A 26,071-nucleotide genomic window follows, 5' to 3' on the forward strand; every position below is an offset into this window, starting at 1 on the left:
CCTCAACTATCCCTTTTATAAACTGTGGGACCTGTGTGGGTGTCTGCAGGGATTAGAGATTTTATCCCAAATGTAAATAAGGAAACTCCTCCATGACTTCCCTCCCCACTAACCGTATTTTCCATGACCAATGATCATATCCCTACATAATGAAAATAGCTGCCCCATGCCATACTGGACACAGATCTGTGTTAGATGCTTGAGCACTTATGTATGTGCCAGCACGATTCTCTTCTGCCTTCTGTACAGGTGCAGTGATCAGAGGCTGCTAAAGAGTAGGTGAGCTCCTGGGATCCCTGGGTGGCGCAGCGGTTTGGCGCCTGCCTTTGGCCCAGGGCGCGATCCTGGAGATCCGGGATCGAATCCCACGTCGGGCTCCCGGTGCATGGAGCCTGCTTCTCCCTCTGCCTGTGTCTCTGCCTCTCTCTCTCTCTCTCTCTGTGACTATCATAAGTAAATAAAAATTAAAAAAATAAATAAATAAAAAAAAATAAAAAAAGAGTAGGTGAGCTCCTACAGCACACAGGTATGTCAGGTATGTGCTCGATAAATGATGCATAGAGTGAATAGTTCACTTTCCATAGTGCCTTATTAATAAATATTTTTATTATAACAATTTCTCTTTGACAGACAAATTCTCAATACTCCGTAACTGTAATATTATGAATTCCAGAGTCAGATTAAGTGCTACTAGAGGATGATATGTCTTGATGATCCTCTTTGGTCTTTAGCATGCTAGCAGAGTTTACCATAGGTGACGGGGGGTTATATATTAGGTCATCCTGTCTCATAGAATTAAACTGTTTTAAAAGTAAAGTATAAATTCAACAAACTGTGATTATACAATTCCTAAGTCTGTCCCATGAAAATTTGTGAGACTTTATGTGATCAAAGCTATATTATTTTTCCCATATACTTTTAAGTGCAAACCCTTAGTGCTTAATTTCAAGCAAACTAAACTATATTAAAGAGTCCTCAGAAATTCTCAACATGCTACGTTTTGAGAAGACTAATACAATGAGGGTAGAATATGAGAATATGTGCTGTTTTAGCCAAACCAAAGGAAACTAGTCCATTTCAGCCTCATGAGTGCTGCTTTGTTTTCTACCTCTCCCTCTGTGATGAGCCAGTAAAAAGTTTAGGCAATGTTTGTTCAATGAAAAAAGCCAGATGAGCAGCCAAGAGGATGTAAAAGCCCAACACACTGTATTGATATTAGGAGTTTTGCATTTAATGTTCCTCTCCCCTAGGCTAACCATGGAAAGACAATCACTGGAGAAAACAACTCCCTGTTTGAGAATATTTATTGTTAGAAAACTGAATTAGCTATATCCATTGCTTTGATTCTCTCCACACTACAAAATGCCTAATGAAGACTTCACAGGACAATACAATCATTTTCTCCTTGAGTCTGAATAAAGGAGATTTTATAGTTCCTCATTTTAGCAATCAAAGAAGTCTATTATGATTCAAGCATGAGTCATGGTCTCTATTCCTGTAATAAATTTGTCCAATAGTTAGTAGATGTTTAAGAAGAGCAAATGCAGCAAACTATTTTATTTACAATTGTGTGTATACATGTTTGTCGAAATGCTATTGCAAGAAAATCATCTTTAATTTGAGAACCAGTGATAGTGGAGGATTGACAACCTAAAAGTAGCCTGACACCTTTTGACATACCTCCTTCAAATAATATTAAAACTACGAACTTAAACTTTCAATTGATTTCTTAAAGAAAAACAAACTCTAGTTCGTAAATGCTTAAGCTTGCATGAACAGGAGTATTTTTCTCCAAAACTGAGAGTTTTAGGACTTCTCTTCTAATTCTGGTTTGTGACACTCCGCCAAAATGTCTGTTGAGAGTGTTATTGCGGTACATACATACACACCCACACCCACACCCACACCAGCCAGGTAGGAAATAATCCAAGAATAATGGATGAAGTACAGAGTTGAATGTAATGAATTATAATAAATGTTTGCATCACTTTCATTTAAAAGATTATATAAAGCGGGAAGACTGAGTGGCTCAGAAGTTGAGCGTCTGCCTTCAACTCAGGCTGTGATCCCAGTCAGGGGATCACGTCCTGCATTGGGGTCCCTGTGGGGGGCCTGCTTCTTCCTCTGCCTATGTCTCTGCCTCTCTCTCTGTGTATCTCATGAATAAATAAATAAAATCTTAAAAAAAAAAAAAGAATATGTAAAGCTTGAAATAACACTAGGGATAAATCATCGAAGTTTTTTCCAAATCACCAATCCAGTGCACTGAGTGTGCTAAGGACATACTGAAGGCACCACAGTTCAGCCCTGCCTTGTGGGCTGAGTGCTAAAGCAGGGATTCTTAGCTTCTTCTGGGTAACTGACTGGCAATGAAAATCTCACCAGAGCTCTGGACATCCCAACTTAAAACTGCATAAACACACACCCACAAATTTTCAATACAATTCCCTTGGTCTGGACTATAGTTTAAGAACCCCTGAACAAATATCTGAAGAAGTCCTTTGCCCTAAGTGGCTTTAGGAAGAATCATCATCTGGACTAATAATCTCCAATGTATTGACATGGGAACTATGGTGACATCAGTGACTCTACTTGCTGGCTTGATAAAAATATTTGCATAAAATCTGCATATGTACACACACCAAGTAAAATGTATTGAGAGAAAATACATGTTTTACCTCTAATTATGTGAGGTGCTTTACACATTTTCTGTAGTTCAGAATCTCATATGCCTTCTAAATATATATATATTTCCTTTCCAAATGAAAAAATATATATATTTAAAATATCAAGTTTATTTCTTAATGAGCCAACATTTTATCTGAAAAACTATTGATCCACTGATATACTATTATTTACAATGACAATAAAATGTACTTCCATAATAACATAGAGCTCAAAAACTGAAGCAAAATATTGACCATTTTTAAGAATTTGCAGTAATGGGATGCCTGGGTGGCTCAGTGGTTGACCATCTGACTTTGGCTCAGGGTGTGATCCTGAGATCCTGGGATGGAGTCCCACAGTGGGCTCCCTGTGGGGAGCCTGCTTCTCCCTCTGCCTGTGTCTCTGCCTCTCTCTTTCTGTGTCTCATGAAAAAATAAATAAAATCTTTTAAAAAATTGCAGTAACAGTACTATGAAATATCATTTATGTAGTCAAGACTTTTTTTTTAAAGAATGTGGCCAAATAGTTCTTATCTTAAAAAAGAACTGCAATGCATAAAAAAGATGAAATCTACATAAAGGAAAATACTGACGCAAGTGTACAGCCATACATACTCAGTTTTAGGTCACCTGCCTGATGGGCTAGCATTAACCCAACATCTGACACGTGGGGAGAACTCCACCCATGTGCCAGAGAGGCTCAAGTTTCATAGCCAAAATGTTAACTGGCAAAGTACTACTTAGAGCAGACAGGGCATGAGGGCACTCATGGACAGACAAGTCATGAATATAATAATATGATATTTAATTAGAAATTATTGGGCATATGTATATTTGGAATAATCTCGACTATGTTTCTGTACAAAAATTTCAATCATCAGGCTGCCAGGTATTCAACCAACACTTGACAACTGTATATGACTCCAACCACCTTGTCCAATGGCAGACTTTCTAATGGGACTCAGTCTTGTGAAAAAAGTTCCAGTACCAATGGTAGGCTCATGCACGGGAATGGCTCAGCCCCTACCCTTCCCTTACCTTAGCAGTCATTTTTCCCCTGGTTCCTAGAGAACTCTTTGGGACACTCAGTAAAATTCCCAGATATACTCAAACATATCTATCACTCTTCAATATTTCCCAGAATGTCTATCATGGAATTTAAGTCCTATAAAATTCCCTGCTAAAGAAGGCAAGAGGGCAGCCCGGTGGCTCAGCGGTTTAGCGCCACCTTCAGTCCAGGGCATGATCCCGGAGGGTTGGGATCAAGTCCCATGTCAGGCTCCCTGCATGGAACCTGCTTCTCCTTCTGCCTGTGTCTCTGTCTCTCTCTCTCTCTGTCTCTATGAAAATAAGTTTTAAAAAATCTTTAAAAAAAAAAGAAGAAGGGAAGAAAGGAGTAATTTCTCCTTGGATAAATAATTTTCGGAAATATAGCATATAACGTTCCCTCATATTTCAAACTTGGTAAGACAAATTGGCAAATTAAAGATCTGTTCCTTTGGGTATTCACAAAATTGTTTTCTTACCTAATATTTTATCTGGTTATTAACCAAAGCCCTATTATCATCCTGTAGACTAACATTTTGCAATACTTTGGAAAATCCTCCACCATACTCTAGAGTTCATCCACACATCCATTCCTAGAACCCCATGAACCAGAATGGAAGCTCCATTCTCCTTACCCTCTCTCCTACCTGAAGTTTTTTCTTATCCTTTCCTTCCTTTCCCCAGAGTCAATATCAGATATAACCTAACCATTGACTCTCTCCTGCATACATTCACTGTGGATGACTATCTTATTCACAAGTTCAAGAATGTAAGTAACTGAAGGTACAATGTTAATGAAATGTATTCTGCTTCACTGTTTTCCTCTTTATAATAGGTTATAACAAGATACATAGTGCATTTTAATATAATTTAGCTGCAAATTAAATCAATATTGGTAGTTCTTCTTAACTATCATTTCACCTAAATTTGTAAGAAAAGAAACTAGTAAGCAATTTTATCATTATATGCTTTTACCATGGGTTCTCATTATTTACATTGACTCTTCAGCCCATTAGAGAACAAATCACTCATTCTCTCATAAGCTCTTTAATACTTATCAATATTCACCTGAAAATAACAATTTTTACCTTATATCTGATTGCTTGGGCTCTGGACTTCAATCCCTTATGGTGAGTCAATCTTCTCCCATTTACTCTGTTACTTTTTGCAAAGTCAAGCTTTTTTGCTCTTGGTTTTTAAAGTGAGAAATTATAATACAAATAGAAATGTCCATTGGACTAGTGAGTAGATTAAAGGAGATAATAAATGCAAAGAATTTAGAGTATTACCCGGAGTATGGCAAGTTCCTAATATATATTGGCTAGATTATTAGCCAATTAGCCAATATTAGGTGAAAGTGGTAGAGATCACATAAAATCACACATTTCAATGTCTACCTCCAAATTCTTTTTTCTCCACCTTACTAGAACCTGAATAGCCAGAAATAGCAAGAAATTGATTCAGAAATAGAGAAAGCAGAGAGTTTGTCTCAGCAGACAATCAGGCAGAGAACACATTCACAGAAGTCATTTAAATTGATCATGATACCAGATTTGAGAAAATGCAAATACATACATTTTGAGAGGCAGGACGTTATGAGTTCTTATAAAACCTGAGTGAAAAAAAATAACCATGATCTGAATATTAATAGGCATGCTTCTACAAATAACACAGGGAAAAAATCACCAGGGAATTTTATTCTCTCCTATTTCCTTACTATTTTTGCTATAATGCTACCTTCTCACTCTGGCCCTCTCTAATGACTCTGTGTACAACCCACTTAGCATGGCTTATCCCCTTATTGATTTAGTTTCTTCACGGTTACTCATCACCTTTGCTATAGGCCAAATGCCCCCTCAAATTGTCCATCTTGAAACCCTGCCCCCTGATATAATGGTATTATGAGATAAGGCCTCTGAGAAATAATTAAGATTAGATGAGGTCATGAGGGTAGATCCCTTACACATAGTGTTGGTGCCCTTATAAGAGTCAGGAGAGAGCTTGCTTCCTCTCTGCCCTAGGACATATAAAGATACAAGAAGTTGGCAGTCTGTCACCTGAAAGAGGGCTCTCACTGGAATCCAATCATACTGATACCTTGTACTTGAACTTCCAGCTTCCAAAACTGTAAGAAACAAATTTCTATTGATTATAATAAACTCAGTGTATGGTACTTTTTATAGCAGCTTGTGCTAAGACAACTTTCTTACACATTTAAGTTACTAAATCATTGTGTTTAATGTCTAGCTTCCCCTACTTGAATGTTAGCTTCATTGCATTGAGATTTTAAATGTTTTTTTCAAAGCTATATCCCCAGCACTTAGAACAATTCCTAGTGCCTAGGAGGCCCTCATGAATGAATATCTGATGAATGAAGGAACAAGTCCAGAAGGGTGTCAGATACAGTCTTGTTTAAGTCAGTAGCTAAAGAATATTATCAAAACACAGGTCTCTTCCATCTCTCTGGTGTGCCATCCTCAATATTGGCTTACTCCCAAAGTAAAAATGTCTTTCCCTTGGTTTTCTATTATCAAAAATTATAACAATATTTTCATGAACTCCCATAATGCTCCTCAGTGGTTTAGAGGAGATAATAAGTGGCCCCTTTTAAAAGCAGGAAAATATTCACAGAAGGCTGTCAGCAGATATCCTCATCGCTCACAGAGCAAACTTGATGACTTTAATGAGTGTTAAGGAAAAAGCAACTATTTCAAATATTTCTTTAAATATTAGAGAACCAGAATTTCTCCCTAAAATGGAGAAAAGGATCACGTTCTCAAGGGGTTAGTATTTGAATCAATGTGGTATTCCACTGGCAAAGAAGAAATTTTGAAAGGGTAGACAGCAGGTGAGCAAATAACTATGTGTGTCACATGGTCAGATCTGTGCTTCCATGCACTACTGATGTGAGTTTTCTTAGACTAAAGGTTTTAAAACAATTTCAAATAATACTGTCCTTAAAGATAAACAAAGAGAAAGGGAAAATAGACCTACATTCAAATAAAGTGAACAGGATCACTTCATGTGTATGCTGATTAAGGAACATCATTCAGCAACTAAAAGTGAACAAGGTGAGTTTTTATATCTACATCCATCTCTCTGGATGCTTTTGGAAAGAGTTTAAGTGGCAATGACCTAAATAAATCCATTTGTGAACTAAATCTATTCCAAGAATGTCCACTTAAATTTCAAAATGTGTGTAATATGTTCATGTTACAAAGATGAGTTGCCTTTTTACTTACATAAACTGTCCATTTTTGTTGGCTTTTCAAGAGTTCGAGTGGCCAAGATAAATTTTAAAAAATTAGTACTCTTATGGATGTGAAAAGTGATGTGTTGAAATATTTTATTGGTTTAAACTCAGTTGGGTAATCTTCTAGCTTTTTTTTAGTTGATAGCAGATGTGAAAATGAGGTTTATAAAAATGTCTTCTAGAAAATAAAACAGCACAATGAAATATTTGCTCAAATACACAAGTAAGAAATTGAATTTGGATTTTAAAAGGCTGAATTTTAAAGAAACTATTAACGTTAAATAATGCAGCTTAGTTGTAAAACTTTCAGTACCTAGTGATGATTATTTACTTCCTTAACCTTCTTCTGTTAATTGATTTCTATATATTTTACCTTACTATTGACCTCTACAAAAGAAGAAAAGTAGTTGCCACAAAAATGATAAAATGAAATTAGATCATTATGCCAAATGTAATATTTCTGATTTAATTCCCATAATGGCTAGAATGAAAGTGATTGATGGCTATGAATTTAAATTTTTAACTTCCATAGATAATTGAAAATTATGTCAAAGTTCTCTTTTAAGGAAATATTGAGTGCTCTCTCAGTCAAGAGTCAAGGCTCTCTCAGTAGCCTTTATATGCTTCTGACTAGAGTCTGTAAGTGAAAGAAATTGCATGGAAACACACAATTAGGATTTTATTTGGAGTACTTAGATATTCACTCCTTTTACAATGATGTCTTCCTTTCTTTAGAAGCACCTTCAGACTGTTCCATGATGCCTCTTGAGTGCTATGTCTCTTGTCTATTTGCCTTTTCCCATGGCATCTATCACCTATATAATTTACTGATTTATCCTATTTATTTACTAAAAGCTGCAGTTAGATAGGTGATTTCTCTTTGTTAGGAAGCTATAGATATACCACAAATTTAGCAAACAAAACAATTAAGTGGTAATTAAGAATATTTCCAACATATCAATATAAATATAATTAATATAAAATAAGGAATATTTCCAACATATTAAATTAGCTAGTTTTTTGCAATACAAAGCCAGTAACATTTGTGTTTTATCAGCACTGTGATTTATGTAACAGGCTCCTCAAATAAATCAGATAGTAACAAATTTCTACATGGTATACTGTGTCCTGAGGATTTCCTGCTTGAAACATAGAGTACTTTTCTATTCATTGACTTACATACTGAGGAAATAAGATAAAGGCATATAAGTTAACAAAATATGTAGAAGGCCAAGATTTGAGGACTTTCTTGGGCAAGGAAAATGTGATAGTTGTGTTTTCACAGATGTGCTGACATCACCCCCTAGAACAGAGGAGTCCAGCCTATAGTCAAATTAAAATCTATCTCTGTGTGGGAAACTATCAAACAGCCTCTCCAAAAAGAGTAGTCCTCATTTGTGGCCATAATAACAATCATTAATTGTATACAGGTTTATGTTTGATGTAACTGAAAGATAAAAATCATAAGCTTTCTACCCATGATACAGGATAAATTGCCCTATTACACAAAGGGACATCACAGTCAAAAGCCTGAATCTAGAGATAACATAAAGTATTATTTCTCACAGAGAAAAGTTATTGCAGTAAGGAATGTACAAATCATGAGAACCTTAGAAAAGAATCCACTGGCCTCTTGACTGAGAGCTCAAAGAAAAGTAAAAAATGTGTCACTTTGGCACTTTTTAGTAAAATACATAGAGGCATTGAATGCAGGGACATCCTTAATGCCTTAATGCATGGACTTCACTGATAGTGTCAGGATTGGAGTGTCTATTCAACAGAATCTGAAAGCACATAATGCATTCACGCTTACACTTTTGGCTATACACTTCTATAAGTATAATAGAATTGTCTAGTACTTGCTTGCATTTAGCTATTCTGTTTAAGAAACCATCTAATTCATATCTATTTTTTCAAATACCTGTTACTTACAAATTTATTTACAAGTTATTTACAAGTATATATTACAAGTCTATTTACAAATGATAATTTTATCTGATTTATATTACTTCTATAGCAAAACACTTAAGATTGTAACGTGTTTTCTGGGATATTAATTTCTAACTTTATAGAGAAACTCTCTATAACAAAGAAGAAAAAAAAAAGAGAAAGAGGAAGTAATTTTTAAAAGCTCTGTCTGGGCAGCCCAGGTATCTCAGCAGTTTAGCGCTGCCTTCAGCCCAGGGCTTGATCCTGGAGACCTGGGATCTTGTCCCACATCGGGCTCCCTGCATTGAGCCTGCTTCTCCCTCTGCTTGTGTCTCTGCCTCTCTCTCTCTCTCTCATGAATAAATAAATAAAATCTTAAAAAAAAAAAAAAAAGCTCTGTCTGCTGTGTGATATTTAGATGGGTTTTACTTTAAAAAAAAACACACTTTAATTTTGTCTCTAGGTAACTTCATTTCAGCCTTGAATACAAAAGGGTCCATATGTTTGGGGAGCCAACCATCAAGTAAATTTACCACACTTGGTCATACTGCATTCAGTCATTGAAAATGAAATAGAATTATCTTATGACAGATGGATAAGAATTGTTTTTTGTTTTTGTTTTTTTTATTCAGCTCACCACATAGAGCTTATAGAACTTTGGTACTCAAAATCATGAATTCATGCTAATATCTGAAATATAAGCATGCAACACCACCCTCAGAAAGTACAGCTCCTTATAAGTGTCCCTGGTAAAAATTTAAAAAATGGAAGAGTCAAACATATATATTATGATGTAAAACAAACAAAAGTGATACCATTTGTGGGCGAGCTGTGAAACAATCTCTCCATATAAAGTGACAATGACAATAGTCTTTGAAATGACTCTTGCAACAAGAGAAGGTACTAAGATCTCAGTTCTAATACATATTAGAATGTCACTGGAGATATTCAAGAATATTCTAGATAACTACTCAGCAGATATTTAAAAAAACTTATTCAAACATATTGAATAGGGCAGCCCCAGTGGTGCAGCGGTTCAGCGCCACCTGCAGCCTGGGGTGTGATCCTGGAAACCTGGGATCAAGTCCCACGTCGGGCTCCCTGCGTGGAGCTTGCTTCTCCCTCTGCCTGTGTCTCTGCCTCTCTCTCTCTCTCTCTCTCTCTCTCTCTCTCTCTCTGAATAAATAAATAAATAAGAACCTTAATAAAATAAAATTTAAAAAACATATTGAATAGCTGGATGTAGGGAATAAATGAACTTCAAAGTTTCTTTTTTTTTTCAAAGTTTCTATCTCTTGAGATACTATCATTTCATGACCATTCAATTTACCGATAATCTCTAATAATTACCACCTAAATTTGAATATACTGTTTTCTTCCAAGCAAATTTGTAAAACAAAACAGCAAAATCGAGGCAACTGAATACATAAGGTCCTAGTCTGTGAAAAATAAGCATGTGTATCTTTATCTCTTTGATGACTGTTGAGTTCCGCCAAGCCAGCTTCTGTTTCTGAATTTCCTCTGTGATGTTTTGGTCACAGAGTCAGTTGGTGACTCATCTTCTCATTCTTCTTGAAAAAGCAAAAGTGGTTTGTTGTGTACCATAAATTTTTCTTCTCTATTTTCTATAGGCCTTTTTATTTTAAACATACTAAGCTTTCATTTAATTAAAAAGTGATTTCTTAACCTGATCAAGAATATCAGGTCTCTTGTTCTTCAAAAATTCTCCCTAATAACCTGTGGATTTTTAATTTTTTTTTTTTTTTTTTGGACATGATTTGCTGAAGAGATTCTGAACATTTTTCTGGGGTCTTTTTATAATATATTTGAGAAATTCATGGAATATTAGAACTAGACAGCAGAATTCAGCTCAAATACCACACACATGAAGAACTCAATACCTAGAAAATTTAAGTGGCTTAGTTAAGCCAGTATCTAGCACAGGAACAGCTAGAACTCAGACTTCCTTATACCTCATATATACTCTTTGCAGGTCAGAGTATTGCCATGATACAATGCCAGTTGAACTTTTCAGAAGTAAGTACTTGAGGGGTGCCTGAGTGGGTCAGTCAGTTAAGCATCTGCCTTCCACTCAGGTCATGATCCTGGGATCCTGGGATTGAGCCCCGCATTGGGCTTCCCACTGAGCAAGGAGCCTGCTTCTCCCTCCCCCTCACTTTATGCCTCCCTGTGCTTGTGCTCACTTTCTCTCTCTCTCAAATAAATAATTTTTTTAAAGTACTTGAATAGGGTATTCCCCTAGATCTATCATCTATAATTTTTTTTATTAAATACCAAATATAGAGTTATTATTATTGTAAACAAATAATTGGTATCTTGTATGTGCAAATCATTGCAAGAGGGCTTAAGGATCTAAAATAAAATACTGTTTGAGTCCCTATAAAGTAGGTGCCTAATACTTCAAGATAACCATTGAAGTGGGCATCCCGGGTTGCCTAGTGGTTTAGTGCCGCCTTCAGCCCAGGGCCTGATCCTGGAGACCTGGGATCAAGTCCCATATCAGGCTCCCTACATGGAGCCTGTTTCTCCCTCTGCCTGTGTCTCTGCCTCTCTCTCTCTCTGTATGTCTCATAAATAAACAAATAAAATCTTAAAAAAAAAATAAGATAGCCATTGAAGCAATGTCATCATGCAATGCCTAATTGACTTATGCCTTTAATGACTCTTCATATTCAGAAGAGAAAAAAAACTCACAAAGTAGGGAGATCAAAATGAATTCCATGGAGAAATAGGACTTGAAATAGGTATAGGATTTTTTTCTTGCTGTGAAATAGAACGCAGAAACATAAAAATGCACAGTTAAAAATTATAAAACAAATACCATGTAAACATCATCCTACCCATCTCAGAATTAACTTCTGTTTATTCCTTCAGCCCTTAGAGGAAACTTCTTTATTAAATATGATGGTAACCATATCCTTGCTTTGTTTTATAGTTTTGTTATTTAAGTATGAATCCCTAAACATTATAGTTTAGTTTTGCCTATTTTTGAATTTCATAAAATTGGAAACTGGCAGTATACATTCTTCTAAATCTGACTTCATTTGCTCAACATTGTGGTTTTAATATTCACTCTTGAGATCTATGGAACTTCCTCATTTACTTTCAGTGCTGTATTACATTGTATGATTATTAGTTAATCCATTCTTTCTTTGATGTGCTTTTGAGTGGTTTCCAGATTTCTGGCTTTTATGAACAATGCTACTTTGAACATTTTTGTGTTTGAATCCTGGCCCATATAATCACACTTAAGTATTTAATTGCTAGGTCATCATTTATGTGCATGGTTAACCTTACAAGATAATGCCAATTTTCTTTTTTTTTTTTTTTTTTTTTTTTTTTAGCAAGTAGCTCTAATAATGTTCTTTCTTACCTGCTGGGTAAACTTTTCTATGGTTCTACCTCCTTTTTGATGTTCAGTATTGCCAGATTCTTTAATTTTAAACAATCTGGTGAGTATGTAATGGTTTCTCATTGTGGTTTTCGTTTGTATTTCCCTGACTGCTAATAAAATACTTTTTCATATATTTAAAGGGCATTTGGATTCTTTTCTTTGTGAAACAGTTGTTCGGATATTTTGTCTGTATTTGTTTGAGTTGCCCATCATTTTTTTCTTATTTATTTGTAGTTCTTTAATCAAATTAAACATGTTTTGGATATACATACTGCAGATATGTTTTCAGGACCTATGGATTGCCTTTTCACTCCCTTAATGCAGTCTTTTGATAATGAGATGGTCTTAATTTTAATGTAGTCTTTTTACCAATCATTTCTATTCTGGTTAAAGTTTTTGGAAACATAGATTTCTATAGCCTGCAATGAAGGCATTCAGCTTGGTTAAATGGCATAGACACAATCAGGGAACTAGGAAAGCTCAAGTTATGCTTCCATAGAAAAATAGTGGAAGAAAAATCTGGGACAGGTCCTAAAGTCAAGTTAAAATATCTTAACCCTATATTCTTTGGCTATAGGAGTACTATGGACAAGTTCTAAACTGGGAAGATCTATGATCAAAGGATGCTTTCAAGAGATACACCCTAGAATACTAGAGTCCTAATTAGGAGGAAGAAACATCTGAGACAGGAAAACCAGCACATAGGGTTAGAAAAAGGCAGAAGATGCAGAGGCTGCTGGGATGGAACTGTTAAAGGCTTATTAAATAAGACAAGGCAATTGGAACTTAAATGTTTTAAGTTATTTAAACTTAACAGCAGAATTATTTGATCTATAACTATGAGGTCTGGAAACTTGGGCTCTACTACATTGGCGATATTTAGTCTAGGTAGACATAGGAAAGAAAGAAAAACATAAGCAAACACACAAAGGCATAAACAAATGAAATCACATGTAAAGAAGACAGATGGCATCAAGTCCAATAGCAAAGCAGATTAGATAGCTCCAGTGAAGCTAAAAATGGAGAGAATCCAAGATTTTAAAAAGATAAAGTTATGCTACAGTAAAAAAGATTCTGAAATTCCAGTGGCTTAACACAACAAAAGTTTTCTTATTGCTCATATAAAATGTGCTGCAGGTGTTGGAGATAGCCCAGGGCAACCCTCTATGCAGTGACTCAGTGGTCTGATCTGCTTTGTACTTGCAGCCCTACCATCCTAACAAGAGGACTCTTCAATAATTCTCTCACCAGAAGAGAGTACTGGAGAGCCCCATCCTGACAATTAAACACTATTGCTCAAAAGTGACACAACCAATGGGTCTTGCTAACTAGAAGAGGACTAATAGTATCGTCCTCTGATGTGCACGAAGAGAAGAATTGTGGGTGAAAACTAGAGAAGAATTTAGGTTACATGTGACAGACAAAAGGGAGCCATCCAGAACTTAGCAAGAAGAGTATGAAACCATGTACAGCCACCATTCCACCAGCGGGCTGTTAAATGCCTCAGACACTAACATCTCCTCTTATTTAACCCTCAGAATAATCCTGTTGATGAGGCACCTGTGTGGCTTACCGGTTTAGCATCTGCCGTTGGCTCAGGTCTTGATCCCAGGGTCCTAGGATCAAGTCCCACATGAGACTCCCCACAAGGAGCCTGCCGTTCTCCCTCTGCCTATGTCTCTGCCTCTCTCTCTGTGTCTCTTAAGAATAAATAAATAAAATATTAAAAATATATATATCCTATTGATGTAGGAAAAGGTGTTATGGTTCGAAGCTGACAGCCAAGAAAGAATTCTTGAGACGTCTTGGGTGAAAAAAAAAAAAAAAGGTGGTTTTATTAAAGCACTGAGACAGGATCTGTGAGCAAAAATTGCTGCACTAGAGTCATGAGGAGTGGCCCATTATAGACTTTCAAGTTGGGAGGGGGTTAAGGATAGCCTAATCCTCCCAGGTATTTTGGAAACAAGTTTTCCAGGATCCTGATGGGGCTAGCTATTGTTAGGAAAGGTCATCTGTTACTGTTTAGTAAAAACTCAGTCATGAGACCCTTCAGATATGTATCATTGGGTCATTTGCTTGGGGAATGATTGCCAACATGTATCTTGGGGGGTGGGGGGGTGGGGGTTGGAGGGTAGAGATAAAGAAAGTTCCAAAGGAATTTTTGTATGTTAACTTAGACTTACAGGATCCTGGAGGTTGGGCCAAGATTGCCTTTTGCCCTTAGCAACGTGTCAACATTGAGGCAGGTGAGTCTCTAGAGGAAGATTGTTCTGCCTGTTTCAGAATTTGTCAGTGGGCTGTAGATAGTAAAGAAATTTAACAATTTTTCTTCTGCCTTTGTTTCCCACATCACTATGACTGAAACATTAGATCTTAACAAATAAAGGATCAGAAAAGTTGGGGGATATACCTAAGAGATCCCATGGCTAGTAAATGGAAGAACTAAGATTTCACTGGTCTTTCCAATCCTAAGTCTGTATTCTTTCAATAGCAGTATCCTATTACTTCCAAAAACATAAAGATTCAGTGGTAGGAGCATCAGGAAGGATAAAGGATATTTCAGGGAAGGCTGTGGAAGTTCTCTGCATGTGATGTGCTAAAGCTTTAGTAAAATTATGAAGAGCAGACAAAGAATGCTCACATATATGATTATTTATGGAAAACAATTTTTAAGAAAGATTTAGTATCTAAATCAATAGGAAAGGAAAGAGCAATGAAGAAATAGTGATAATATAAAGATTGTTTCTACTTGCTAGCCAATCTTGTTGGTACAGGGATGGCACACTATAAAAAGAAATGGAGGCTAGAAAAAAAAATACATGTTTGTAGAAAAAAATCATAAATTTGGTTTCAGATATTTGAGGGAAATAAAACATTTAAGTAATAAATATCTAAGGATATGAATCTGGATTTTTGGAGATAGATAGTGAAGCCGTTAATTTTAGCTTTTCTTTTTAACAGTATCTACATAAATAATCTTTTTAACAGACATTGTGACAATTTATAAAAATCACTGTAATTACATGCTTATTAAGTAGTTCCTAATTTTGCCAAAATATTCCTTGGGGGGGAAAATACTTTCCTAAGATCTTGAAATGAATCCTATCAATTCTCAATCTCTCCTAGAAAGGCTTCTATAGCTCCCATTATCTACAGAATAAAATCCAAACTTTTTAATATGGCATTTAACCTTCTAAAATCTAGTCATCCTACCTTGCCTTTGTGCACATCACTGCCCTATAAAAACCTGAGCTGGTCACACTGCCTTTCTCTCAGGTTGAATGTGCCATGCAGTAGATGAATGGGTAATCTGAGATTCTTTATTTTTCTCAAAATGATAAAACACAAATTTAGTTATAGTACTAGTTATTTAAGTATTTTGATTTTATCTTCGTGGCTATAAACTATTGGCTATAAATGATAAATAGCATATAAGTATTTACAATCAGACAAATCCAGATTTACTTTATGTGAAGACACAGCTTTTAGGTAATGGTGACTCATTCAAACAGAACATTTGCTTATACATGTGAATGGGCATCACCCTTCTCTTCCCCCGGCTCAAAAGCAGAGAGTCAATCACTTTATTATCAGTTAAAACTTTTAATCAGAAGTTTTGGTCAACTGGAAGGTGTTCTGTTATGTGGGAAAACTATGGACTGTTTTACTCAAGACCATATATTTCTTCTATCTGTGCTTATTCTAAAAGCCAATTTTTCAATTTCTTGTAGGCATATGTATGAACCCTTTTGAATCAGCATGCACAGTGATAGGAGTTTTGGACATTTATTTCTTTGCTGTTGAATGATAGAAAGAGTGCCCTCTTTGCCTAAGAATATATTTGGTTCTATAACTGACAGTGAAGTTGAAGGATAAGTGAACAGTTCTCTCTTTTTTGTTAATTTTTCTAGAATATGAATCACTCAGTACTAATGTGTGATCTTTTGAAAGTGGTCATCTTCAGGCGATAATATTTGCTCCTGGGGTTGTACTTATCTGTTTTCTAAGGTAAGTCAACTTGCTAAACTTCCATTCTTTCATTTTGAATATTCACAAAGCCATACTCTTGGATGTCTGATAGAACTTTTAAACTCCACTTAATAGTCACTTAATTTCTGATGTTTTGTCTGAGACCTGCTCCAACTTGCCTAAAGAGTGACAACTCCATCTTTCAGTTGCTCAGGCCAAAAACCTTATGGTTGCCCTGACTCTTGGTTTTCATCAGAGTTTCACATCCAGTCTATCAGGAAATTCTGTGGCCTTTACCTTCAAAATAGGCCCACAATTTGAGCATTCTTAGATCTGGGTCGTTTTTTGGCTCTTACGTGGTCTTGCTTCTATCCTGCTTCCCTCACAGTCTGCTCTGAAATCCATAGCCAGAGTGACCCTTGCCACTCTATAAAACCTAAGTAAGATCTGTTATGCCTCACTCCCTGCGGTGACTCTCCATTTTACTCAAAGCAAAGCCCAAGAACCAAATCATGACCTACACAACTGACCTTTGATTTCCTCTCTCACCACTGTCTCCTCCTTTCTTCCCTTCAGTCACTTTGTTCTGGCTACATGCACCTCCTGGCTATCTGCTGAACATTCTAGGCACAGTATTCCTCAGGACCATTATACTCATTACTCCCTCTGCCTGGAATGTTCTTCCTCTAAATGAATGTATGACTTATGAGGGTGACATTAAGTATATGCAACTACAAATGTTTCATTAACTATGAAGTAACAAATAAAGATTATTATTATTATTTTCATAATAAATATCTATTGGCACTATTCCTAATTTCTTTAGAATGCATTTAATTTAACTGTATATTGGAATCTAACTAAAATAGCACTTATAATAAATAAATAGCTTTAATTATAACACTGGTGAAAGCACAGTCTTTGGGATATTTATCATTTAGATATGTGCTATTACTCTCGATAAGACAATTGCCATTTCTTTAGTATTCACTATAAACCAGGCCTTGGATTTAAGGTGCATTATCTGATTTAATCCTCACCTCAATGCTGTGAGATAGGAAATATTGTTTCCCAATGTAACATCTGAGGAAAGATTAAGTAACATACTTAAAGCCATGGTCAGGAAATATGCTGGTACTTACATCCAGGACTGACTCCAAAGACTTACATAGTCCTCCTTACAGCTCACATCAGAAATAAAAAAAGCATTACTGTGCATTTGAACACATTTATCTGATTTATAATGCTCTTGAAAGTACTTGAACTATTTTGGATGCCAAAGCAGTTTAAAGATGGGACAAAATGATTTCACACTAAAAATGCAATGGTTACCCTGTTTCCATTTAGCAGTCAAGCAAACATGGAACATTCCTGATGCATAGTACAACATCTAAAAACAAAGAGCCAAGGTAAGTTAAAAGTGCAATAGTGTAAAAGACGGAAACATCAAACATGTTTGAGAAGATCAGAAAGAGTTCATTTAAGGGTAAAGAATTCTAAAATGTTATAAACAAAACAAAACAAAACAAAACACAAAGGGGCCAGGTACTTCTTTTTTATTGTAAGAAATGAGCTCTGATAAACTTGGCCCTGTGATGGCAAATCCAACATATGGACCAGCTAAGGGCAGATCCATGCTGAAATGTTTCTAGTTACCAAGCAAACAAATGGCCACATTGCAGTCCAGCAGAAGAGCTTTCCTCCATCCTTTCCCTTTGCCTGGCATGTGAAAAGACAAGCAGTAGCTTTAAAGCCAAATGGGAGATAGAAATGTGTAGCAATGCCATCTGTGCTTTTCTATTTTTGGTCAAGAGGAGGCATATGCTGATTGAGAAGATACCAACAGATACAGCTGTAAATAGTTACTCTAATTAGCGTGTGTTAGGACCAAAGAATAGAAATTGTCATCTGGCTCAAGGGCTGAGACCCTTTCAGATGAGGAAATGAGTTGTAAGTCTATTACCTCTTGCTGGGAAATACTGTTGACCACGACCCAATAACAAACATATCTACCCAGTTGTTTGAAGGCTTTTAGGAGTCATTAACTGAAAATGTTTTTGTAATTGATACGCATCTGCAAACCATAAGGTAGCCAAGACATAATGGTTATAAAGAAAGAATGGTCAAGTGCCAAAATGAAAGAGTATACCTTATGAATCTGGACATTATTAATATAATGCATCTCTTGTCCTTTGGATGGCCAGGGAAAATACACTTCTCTATTCACCAAATATATATGTAAGTCTTAGCTAAAGTGTTTTTCATTTTTAAAAAATCTCTAGTGATAACAGAATATAAAAATTAATTACAGGGTCCTGGGTGATTCAGTCAGTTGAGTGTCTGCCTTTGGCTGGGGTTGTGATCCGGGGGTCCTGGGATCAAGTCCTGCGTCTGGCTCTCTGTTGAGCAAGAAGCCTGCTTCTCCGTCTCCTTCTGTCCCTGCTCTACTCATGCTCCTCTCTCTCAAAAATAAATATTAAAAAAATTGCAATCGTGCTTGTTTTCCTCCACAAAGAGAAAAAAAAAATGTTTATGCTGCTAGGGAAGAAAAAAAAAAAAGACCAAAGGATTAAAGTATTTAAGAGTTCTTACATTTTGATGAAAAGATATTTAACCTCTCTTGGCCATCAGACCTGTGTTTTCTCTCTCTCTCTCTCTCTCTTTTTTAAGTATATCAAAGACTTATTTTGGAATCTGGGAAGAACTCTTTTTAAAAGGAGGAAAGTTCTGTCTAGATGCCACAGGCACAGGTGAAATCTTCTGCTCCTCTCTTTCACTTATTCAAGAAGTATTGAAGAAGGACCTACTATGCACTGGGTGTTATTCTAGTCACTGCGAATAAAACAATGAACCAGACAGACTCTGTTCTCAAGGGGCTAACATTTCAGTGGAGGGAGGAAAGCTCATAAATGAAAAAGATTTTATACCATGATTAGATACAATAAATAAGAGTAAAATAAGAAAATATTAAGATTATGTAAAAGGAGGAAGAACCTATATATTATTCAAGGTGGGCAGGATTTTCTGTACTAATAAACAACCTCAAAGTCTTAATAGTGTGGAAAAAATTCTTTTTCTTTCACAGTACACTTCTACTATGGTTCAGTGAGGGGCTCAGTTCCATGTCCTCTCTCAGGGATGCAGGATGAAGGAAGCTTACTTGACTGCCACCAATAACAGTGACAGGGGTAAGGACACATGTGGCAAATTATATCCCAGCTTCTAGAGGCTGGAGGTAGGGAAGTGCAATCCTACTGCATGCCTGGCAGAAGGAGAACTAGGAATATCAGTTAAAGGCAATAATGCTTATCACAGTCTATTTTAATTAGCCTTATGGAAGAATGCTTCTCTGAAGTAATGGTATTTAAATGAAGATCTAAATGATGAGAAGCGAGTCATAAGTAGATCAGCAAAGAGTAAGTGCAAAGTTTCAGGAGGAAACACATTTGGTGTGCTGAAGGAAAAGAGAACAAGGATGCTGAGGCTGGAGCACAGCTAATCAGCACAATTAAGAAGATTGGAAGAGGGACGCCAGGTGGTTCAATCAGCTGAGCATCTGACTCTTGGTTTTGGCTCAGGTCATAATCTCAGGGTTATGAGATCGAGCCCCACATCAGGCTCCCTGCAGTGGGGAGTCTGCTTGAGATTGTCTCTTCCCTCTCTCTTTACCCCTCCCCTTGCTCATGCATGCTCTCTCTTTCTCTCTCAAATGATAAATAAATCCCCCACCCCCAAAAAAAAGGAAGACTGGAAGATTTTAAGGCTGCAATCAGAGAGGCAAGTAGTGACCACATCACATAGAAGCTTATAGGTAATAACAGTAAATGTATAGTTATTTTATGTATAATGATAGACCATTTATAATTTGATAAAACTAAAACTAAAGAGATCAAACAAATTCTTGATCCACAAAAGGACACACGGTTATATACTCTTTGAACTCTTCATATTGTGGTACTATTTCTTTACTACAAATTAACCAAAGTCATTGTGCTACATGATAATAATGTATATTCTTCCCACATATGTCACTACTTAGACATTTTCTTGAGAAGATATTCTCAAACGCATGCAGAGATTTACTAATGTGCTGCTTGTCATTAGGTTGCCTCATAAGATGAGACACACTCAGGCCTTTTAAACTATGCCAATGAAATGTTTAATAACATGGGAAAATTTTACACTCTTTATAAGCCAAAGTAATTAACTCTACATTTATTTATCTCATTTAAAGAATATTTCATTTTATGAGAATACACACACATATCCTGTTTTGTCGTTTCAAATTGGTATAATATCCTAGAAAGCAATTTGTTATTCAAAGACATAAAAATATACATAATCTTTGCATGGATTAACTATGCTTCTGAGAATTTGTCTTAAGGAAGTAATTAAGGATTTGTTTGAAAATTAAACTGTTAGAACGTTCATTGAACTATTGCTTATAAAAACAAAAAGGCCAAGTAAGTAATGTCCAACAATGTGGTATTTCTGAAAATCAATCGTGTATATCCACAAGATAATTTTATAAAGCTAGCAACTATGATGGTGCAGAACTATACCTATTGATGTAGGGATTATTATATTATATTATATTATATTATATTATATTATATTATACTCTTTAAAAGTACATAAAAAAATCCTATAAGATACATAATCTATTTTCCAAAAATATTTATTTGCAAATATACAAAAAATGTTTTAAAGATCATACAGCAAGATATTAACAATGGTTATTTCTGGGGTACTGAGATTTTGCATATTTTACACTCTTTTTTATTGTATTTCTTATTTTTTGTAAATAAGCATTTATTCTATAATAAGAATCTCTGTTTTTAAGGAAATAAACATCCAGCACGTTAATAAACATTGTGCATAAGAGCACAATTTTGTAACAGTATTTAAAAGTATGTTTGTTATAAATTTCTGGTACTAACAACACAGGTACTACACACACACACACACATACATACCACACACAAACACAAGAATATACAAACATGTTTTATTTATTTATTTTTTAAAGATTTTATTTATTCATTCGTTAGACACACAGAGAGAGAGACAGACAGAGAGAGAGAGAGAGAGAGAGGGAGAGAGAGGCAGACACAGGCAGAGGGAGAAGCAGACTCCATGCAGGGAGCCCGGCGTGGGACTCGATCCGGGTCTCCAGGATTAGGCCCTGGGCTGAAGGCGGCGCTAAACCGCTGAGCCACCCAGGGATCCCCACAAACATGTTTTAAATAATTGTGCTAATAGTAGGAAAGATATTTCTTATTTTTTCTTATTTTTTAATATTTTTTTATTTATTTATGCATGAGAGACAGAGAGAGAGAGAGAGAGAGAGAGAGGCAGAGACACAGGCAGAGGGAGAAGCAGGCTCCATGCAGGGAGCGCGACATGGGACTCGATCCCAGGACTCCAGGATCCATGCCCTTGGCTGAAGGCAAGCTCTAAGCCAGGCGTCCGAGAAAGATTTTTCTTTTGTTTTGCTATACTTTAAATTTTTCCTGTAGTAATCATATATTACTCTCATGATAAGAATTTTTTTAAACAATAAGTCTTACTTCTCTGCTACTCCCATTTACTACCATGATTTTCACTGAAAATCTTTTACACAATGCAAGATTTAATTCTCCCACAAGCTACAACTCTATTTTGACTGTCTATGCTTATAGGGATTAATTTCAATACAGATGCTTTATTTATCTTTAAAAGATAATCTAGCTTTCTCTCATCATTATGTAATCACCTTTTGGCAACTGTACTTAAGTCTGATACCACAATGAAATTCTCACAATTCATTGATTTGGTAAACTCTAACTAGAGCATAAAAAGGAATAAATCTTGAAAACGCATTTGTCAAACTTGAAACTATGAGTTGACATGCATTTGTTAGAAACCTATTATATGATGAGATCTGTGAGATAAACTTTGGTTCAGTTTTCCTAGAGTTTATATTCTCTAATTTGAAAAACAGTTATAGAAAACAAAGGATATCATTGTATCTTCGAATACTAGCTTAGAGTACTATCCAATATCTGTTCTATTTGAGGAGAAACTCCCTTTTTTTCTTTGAGTCTTGGCAGGAGGCAACGAGATCAGATCTCTCTCCTTAGACTCTGACAGGCAGCTATACTTGGATACTCATTGGATATTTTCACCCAAAACTTTGACATTGAACATCTGATGTATGTGTGTGCGTGCGTGTGTGTGTGTGTGTGTGAGAGAGAGAGGGAGACTGAGACAGAATGAGAGAGAGATTATGAGAGATTGAGAATTCACTAATGGTGATAGCATACAATGTCCAGATACAACAGTGTCCAGCCATGATATTCTAACCCAACTGTCCTATAAGAGCCTGCCTATGAGTCCTACTGTCTAGTATCTTTTGCTTTTAACCTATATATTTCAGCCTCGCTATCAAGATATGCTGATGATTCTGTGAGCTACCCAATATAGTTCCGCATAAATTAGCTAGAATCTGTTTCTGTTGATTGTAATCAACAACTTTAACTGATAGAACAGTATTAAATTATAGGCTCTTCAATGATACCAGTTAACATTTATTAAAGGCTTGATAGAATGTTTGGTTCTTTGCATTTACTATCATATTTAATCTTCCCCAGAAACCTATGAATAGATATTATTTGTATTTTGTCAAGGAAAATCTGAAGTTAAGATTGATTGTTTAACTTACCAAATATAGCTGACAACTGACGGAAATCGGATTTTAATCTAGGAAGTTCAACTTCAAAGACAAAGCACTTGACCACTACATACGAGCCACCTATCTTCTTATGTGGCTCAGGTCATCCACATTGGTGCCAATCTGAGAAGTGGGTCAAGGAGATCTCGGGTCAAGCACTAAGCAAAGATTCCATTCAGAGGAGAGAAAAATTTCTGAGGCGAGGTCCATGACATGTTCATGGGTCTTGGAGGCAGCCGGTGTCTATTAAAAAGAAGACTAACTTCATGCATAAAACCAGAGCTTGGAGAAATGTGAACAGCATGGTTCGAAAATGGTTGTCTTAATACAATGATAGAAAGCATCTGGAATGTGAAAATGGTATGAAAAAAAGGCCATTTAACTGACTAAAATCTAACTGAACTCAAAATGTATAAAAGGTGCCATTTTTGGGTTTCACATTACCATGACTTTGGCAGTAGTAAAAGACAACCAAAGTGCATGGGACTATTGGTCCTGATTATCATCATTGATAGACTTGCAAGTTCAGGGGAGGAGGGCAGGGGGTGGGGGTGACTGGGTGGCGGGCACTGAGGTGGGCACTTGACAGAATGAGCAATTCTGTATGTTGGCAAATTGAACACCAATAAAAAAAATTTATTATTAAAAAAAAAGACTTGCAAGTTCATAACATTACCTGTTCATCAAGTGAGGGCCAATCGACTAATGTTTATTACAGGCATAGAGCACAGAGAGCTAATAAATCCTTGGACCTCACCTACCCAGAAACCTCTGCCCACAAAGTCATTTAAAAGGGCTGGCTGGATGCCTTTAACAACTTTAAGCTTTGTTCTAATTATATTGCAGTTAATTGACTATTCCAGAGAATGTGTAGTTCATGGTCATTATTATCAATATTTACTGAAGTTTTCCCTCTGGACTTTCATTTTTTTTTTTTCCCCCTCTGGACTTTCAAGGGAATAATGATGTACTCTCCAGAACACATTAAGAATAATCATTTTATTTTTTCTTCACATCTTATACACAGCTCTATCTAGATTTCTGTACTACTCCCTATTTTATATCCCTTTTAGAAAAGACATAATTATGGAAAACTATATGCAATTTAAAAAATGTCTTTATCACGTTGTAAGATGGCAATCTGTTCTATGTTTAATCATGTTCAAGGGAAAGCATCTACACAAAGGTCATAAACAAATGCCTAACAAGAAAAGGTTAGTTACGTAAGTGAGCAGAGCAGGCTTAAGGAGGAACTATGGCAAACGAGAGATTGCAAACCCAACAATAAAAAAAGGCAGTCATACACAGTTTTGGCTAATTGTTGTCATGTGGGAAGGTCAGCCTAGTTGTTACTAGTAATCTTCCGATTTTTCAAATGAAGCCAGAAATCCAGATTTTTATGTAAAATATTTGTTCTTTCAAAGATTAGCAGCTGATTAATAGTTTTTAATAATGTAATCTAAACAAAATATTGAGTTCTCTCTGAAAGTATACTATTAGTCATAAAGACATGCAATTGAGGAGGAGCACTAAACCGGAATATCAGGGAGGCAATATAAAATATTCGAGTAACTTTAAGTTTGGAGTCAAGTAGGTTTGTGTTTAAACTTCAGTCTTGACATTTAATTTCTATATTATCTCTGAGTTTGAGTATTCTCATCCATAGCACAAGCTTTGTACCGTCTGTGAAGATTAAGTACAAGAACATAAATATAAAATATCTATAATGTGTAATTTATAGAACATGATGAAAAGCTGTTTCTTGCTTCCTATGAGGAACAGATGAAAAATTTAAGAGTTAGAAATAGATGTAATTTGCCGTTAGCCCTCCTATAAAGTGACAATATTGGTGGGATTATGCATACTACTAATGATTTTTTTAAAAAAACTAATATCACTTAAGGACAGACTTTGAGTCTCCTCTCCTATCAAATGGCCTAAAAGGAGGCAATCTAGCATGCTATAAGAGCTCAGTTTTATGATCTCATCAGGCACCCAGGCTCTTTGCAGCCACCATTCTCCCACAGCTGGTGTATGACAGTTGTCCACAAAGTCCAAGACAGCAGCATCTGGATTCCAGAGAGGAGAGTCAGACAGAAGAGGGGCAAAAGGGGTACATTAGGGGACTCTTAAAGAAGGTTCCACAAAAGAGCCATAGGATAGTCAGCTTACATCTTATTGGCTGAAACCTAGCAAATGCCATTTTGCTGCAAGGAAGCCTGGGGTATGTAGTCTTTAGTTTGAATGGTCATATGCTAGGCTGAAATTTGTCACTATGGCCAAAGGAAAGATGAATTATTGTGGAGGGGAAACTGTAGTTTGTGCTTCAGAGATCTTTTACCTAAGGAGGGTGAAGGTGTAACTTCACATCTTTCCATTCTTATCTTACAAGTTGTCCCCAATGCAAACAAACTGTTGTCTACTCCACATTTATGTTCTATTACCTTTCCTTCCTTTTGGAAGATGGGAATGGAAGGGACAACTGGACATGGGTGCCCATATTTGAATGCTTTCCCCAACTTGATTGTCCACATTCTGTTGTTTGTGGGAGTGCCTTATTACTTCTAGCAACATATTAAGATGTATAGTTAATGGAAAAAAGACTTCATTTTCTTTTAAAAATTACTTTTTGAAGCAGCATCACTAGTTTTATCAGGTTTTATATGTTCTAAAATTCTCAAGTGGGTGAAAGAAATAGAAGCCTGGAGCACTGAGCATTTCTTTCCTCATAATTTACTGTTATTTCTCAATTATAGACTTTTAGATTAAGAAACTGTGGAAGGAGCCTCGGTGTCCAACGAAAGATGAATGGATAAAGAAGATGTGGTTTATGTATACAATGGAATATTACTCAGCTATTAGAAATGACAAATACCCACCATTTGCTTCAATGTGGATAGAACTGGAGGGTATTATGCTGAGTGAAGTAAGCCAGTCGGAGAAGGACAAACATTATATGTTCTCATTCATTTGGGGAATATAAATAATAGTGAAAGGGAATATAAGGGAAGGGGGAAGAAATGTGTGAGAAATATCAGAAAGGGAGACAGAACGTAAAGACTGCTAACTCTGGGAAACGA

At 36.1% G+C, this 26,071-nt stretch overlaps 1 long non-coding RNA gene across 2 annotated transcripts; it reads left to right on the plus strand.

Moving 5' to 3' along the window:
- Positions 1-5,730: 5,730 nt before the first annotated feature.
- LOC144288325 (uncharacterized) lies at positions 5,731-26,071 on the plus strand. Of its 2 annotated transcripts, XR_013356280.1 has the most exons (4): positions 5,731-5,840; positions 16,222-16,318; positions 17,627-17,688; positions 25,748-26,071. It is a non-coding gene; the product is annotated as an uncharacterized LOC144288325 (long non-coding RNA). The 2 variants fall into 2 exon arrangements; XR_013356281.1 differs by lacking the exon at positions 17,627-17,688.

This window comes from Canis aureus, chromosome 18, assembly GCF_053574225.1.
Source record: "Canis aureus isolate CA01 chromosome 18, VMU_Caureus_v.1.0, whole genome shotgun sequence".
Classification (NCBI taxonomy): Eukaryota; Metazoa; Chordata; class Mammalia; order Carnivora; family Canidae; genus Canis; species Canis aureus.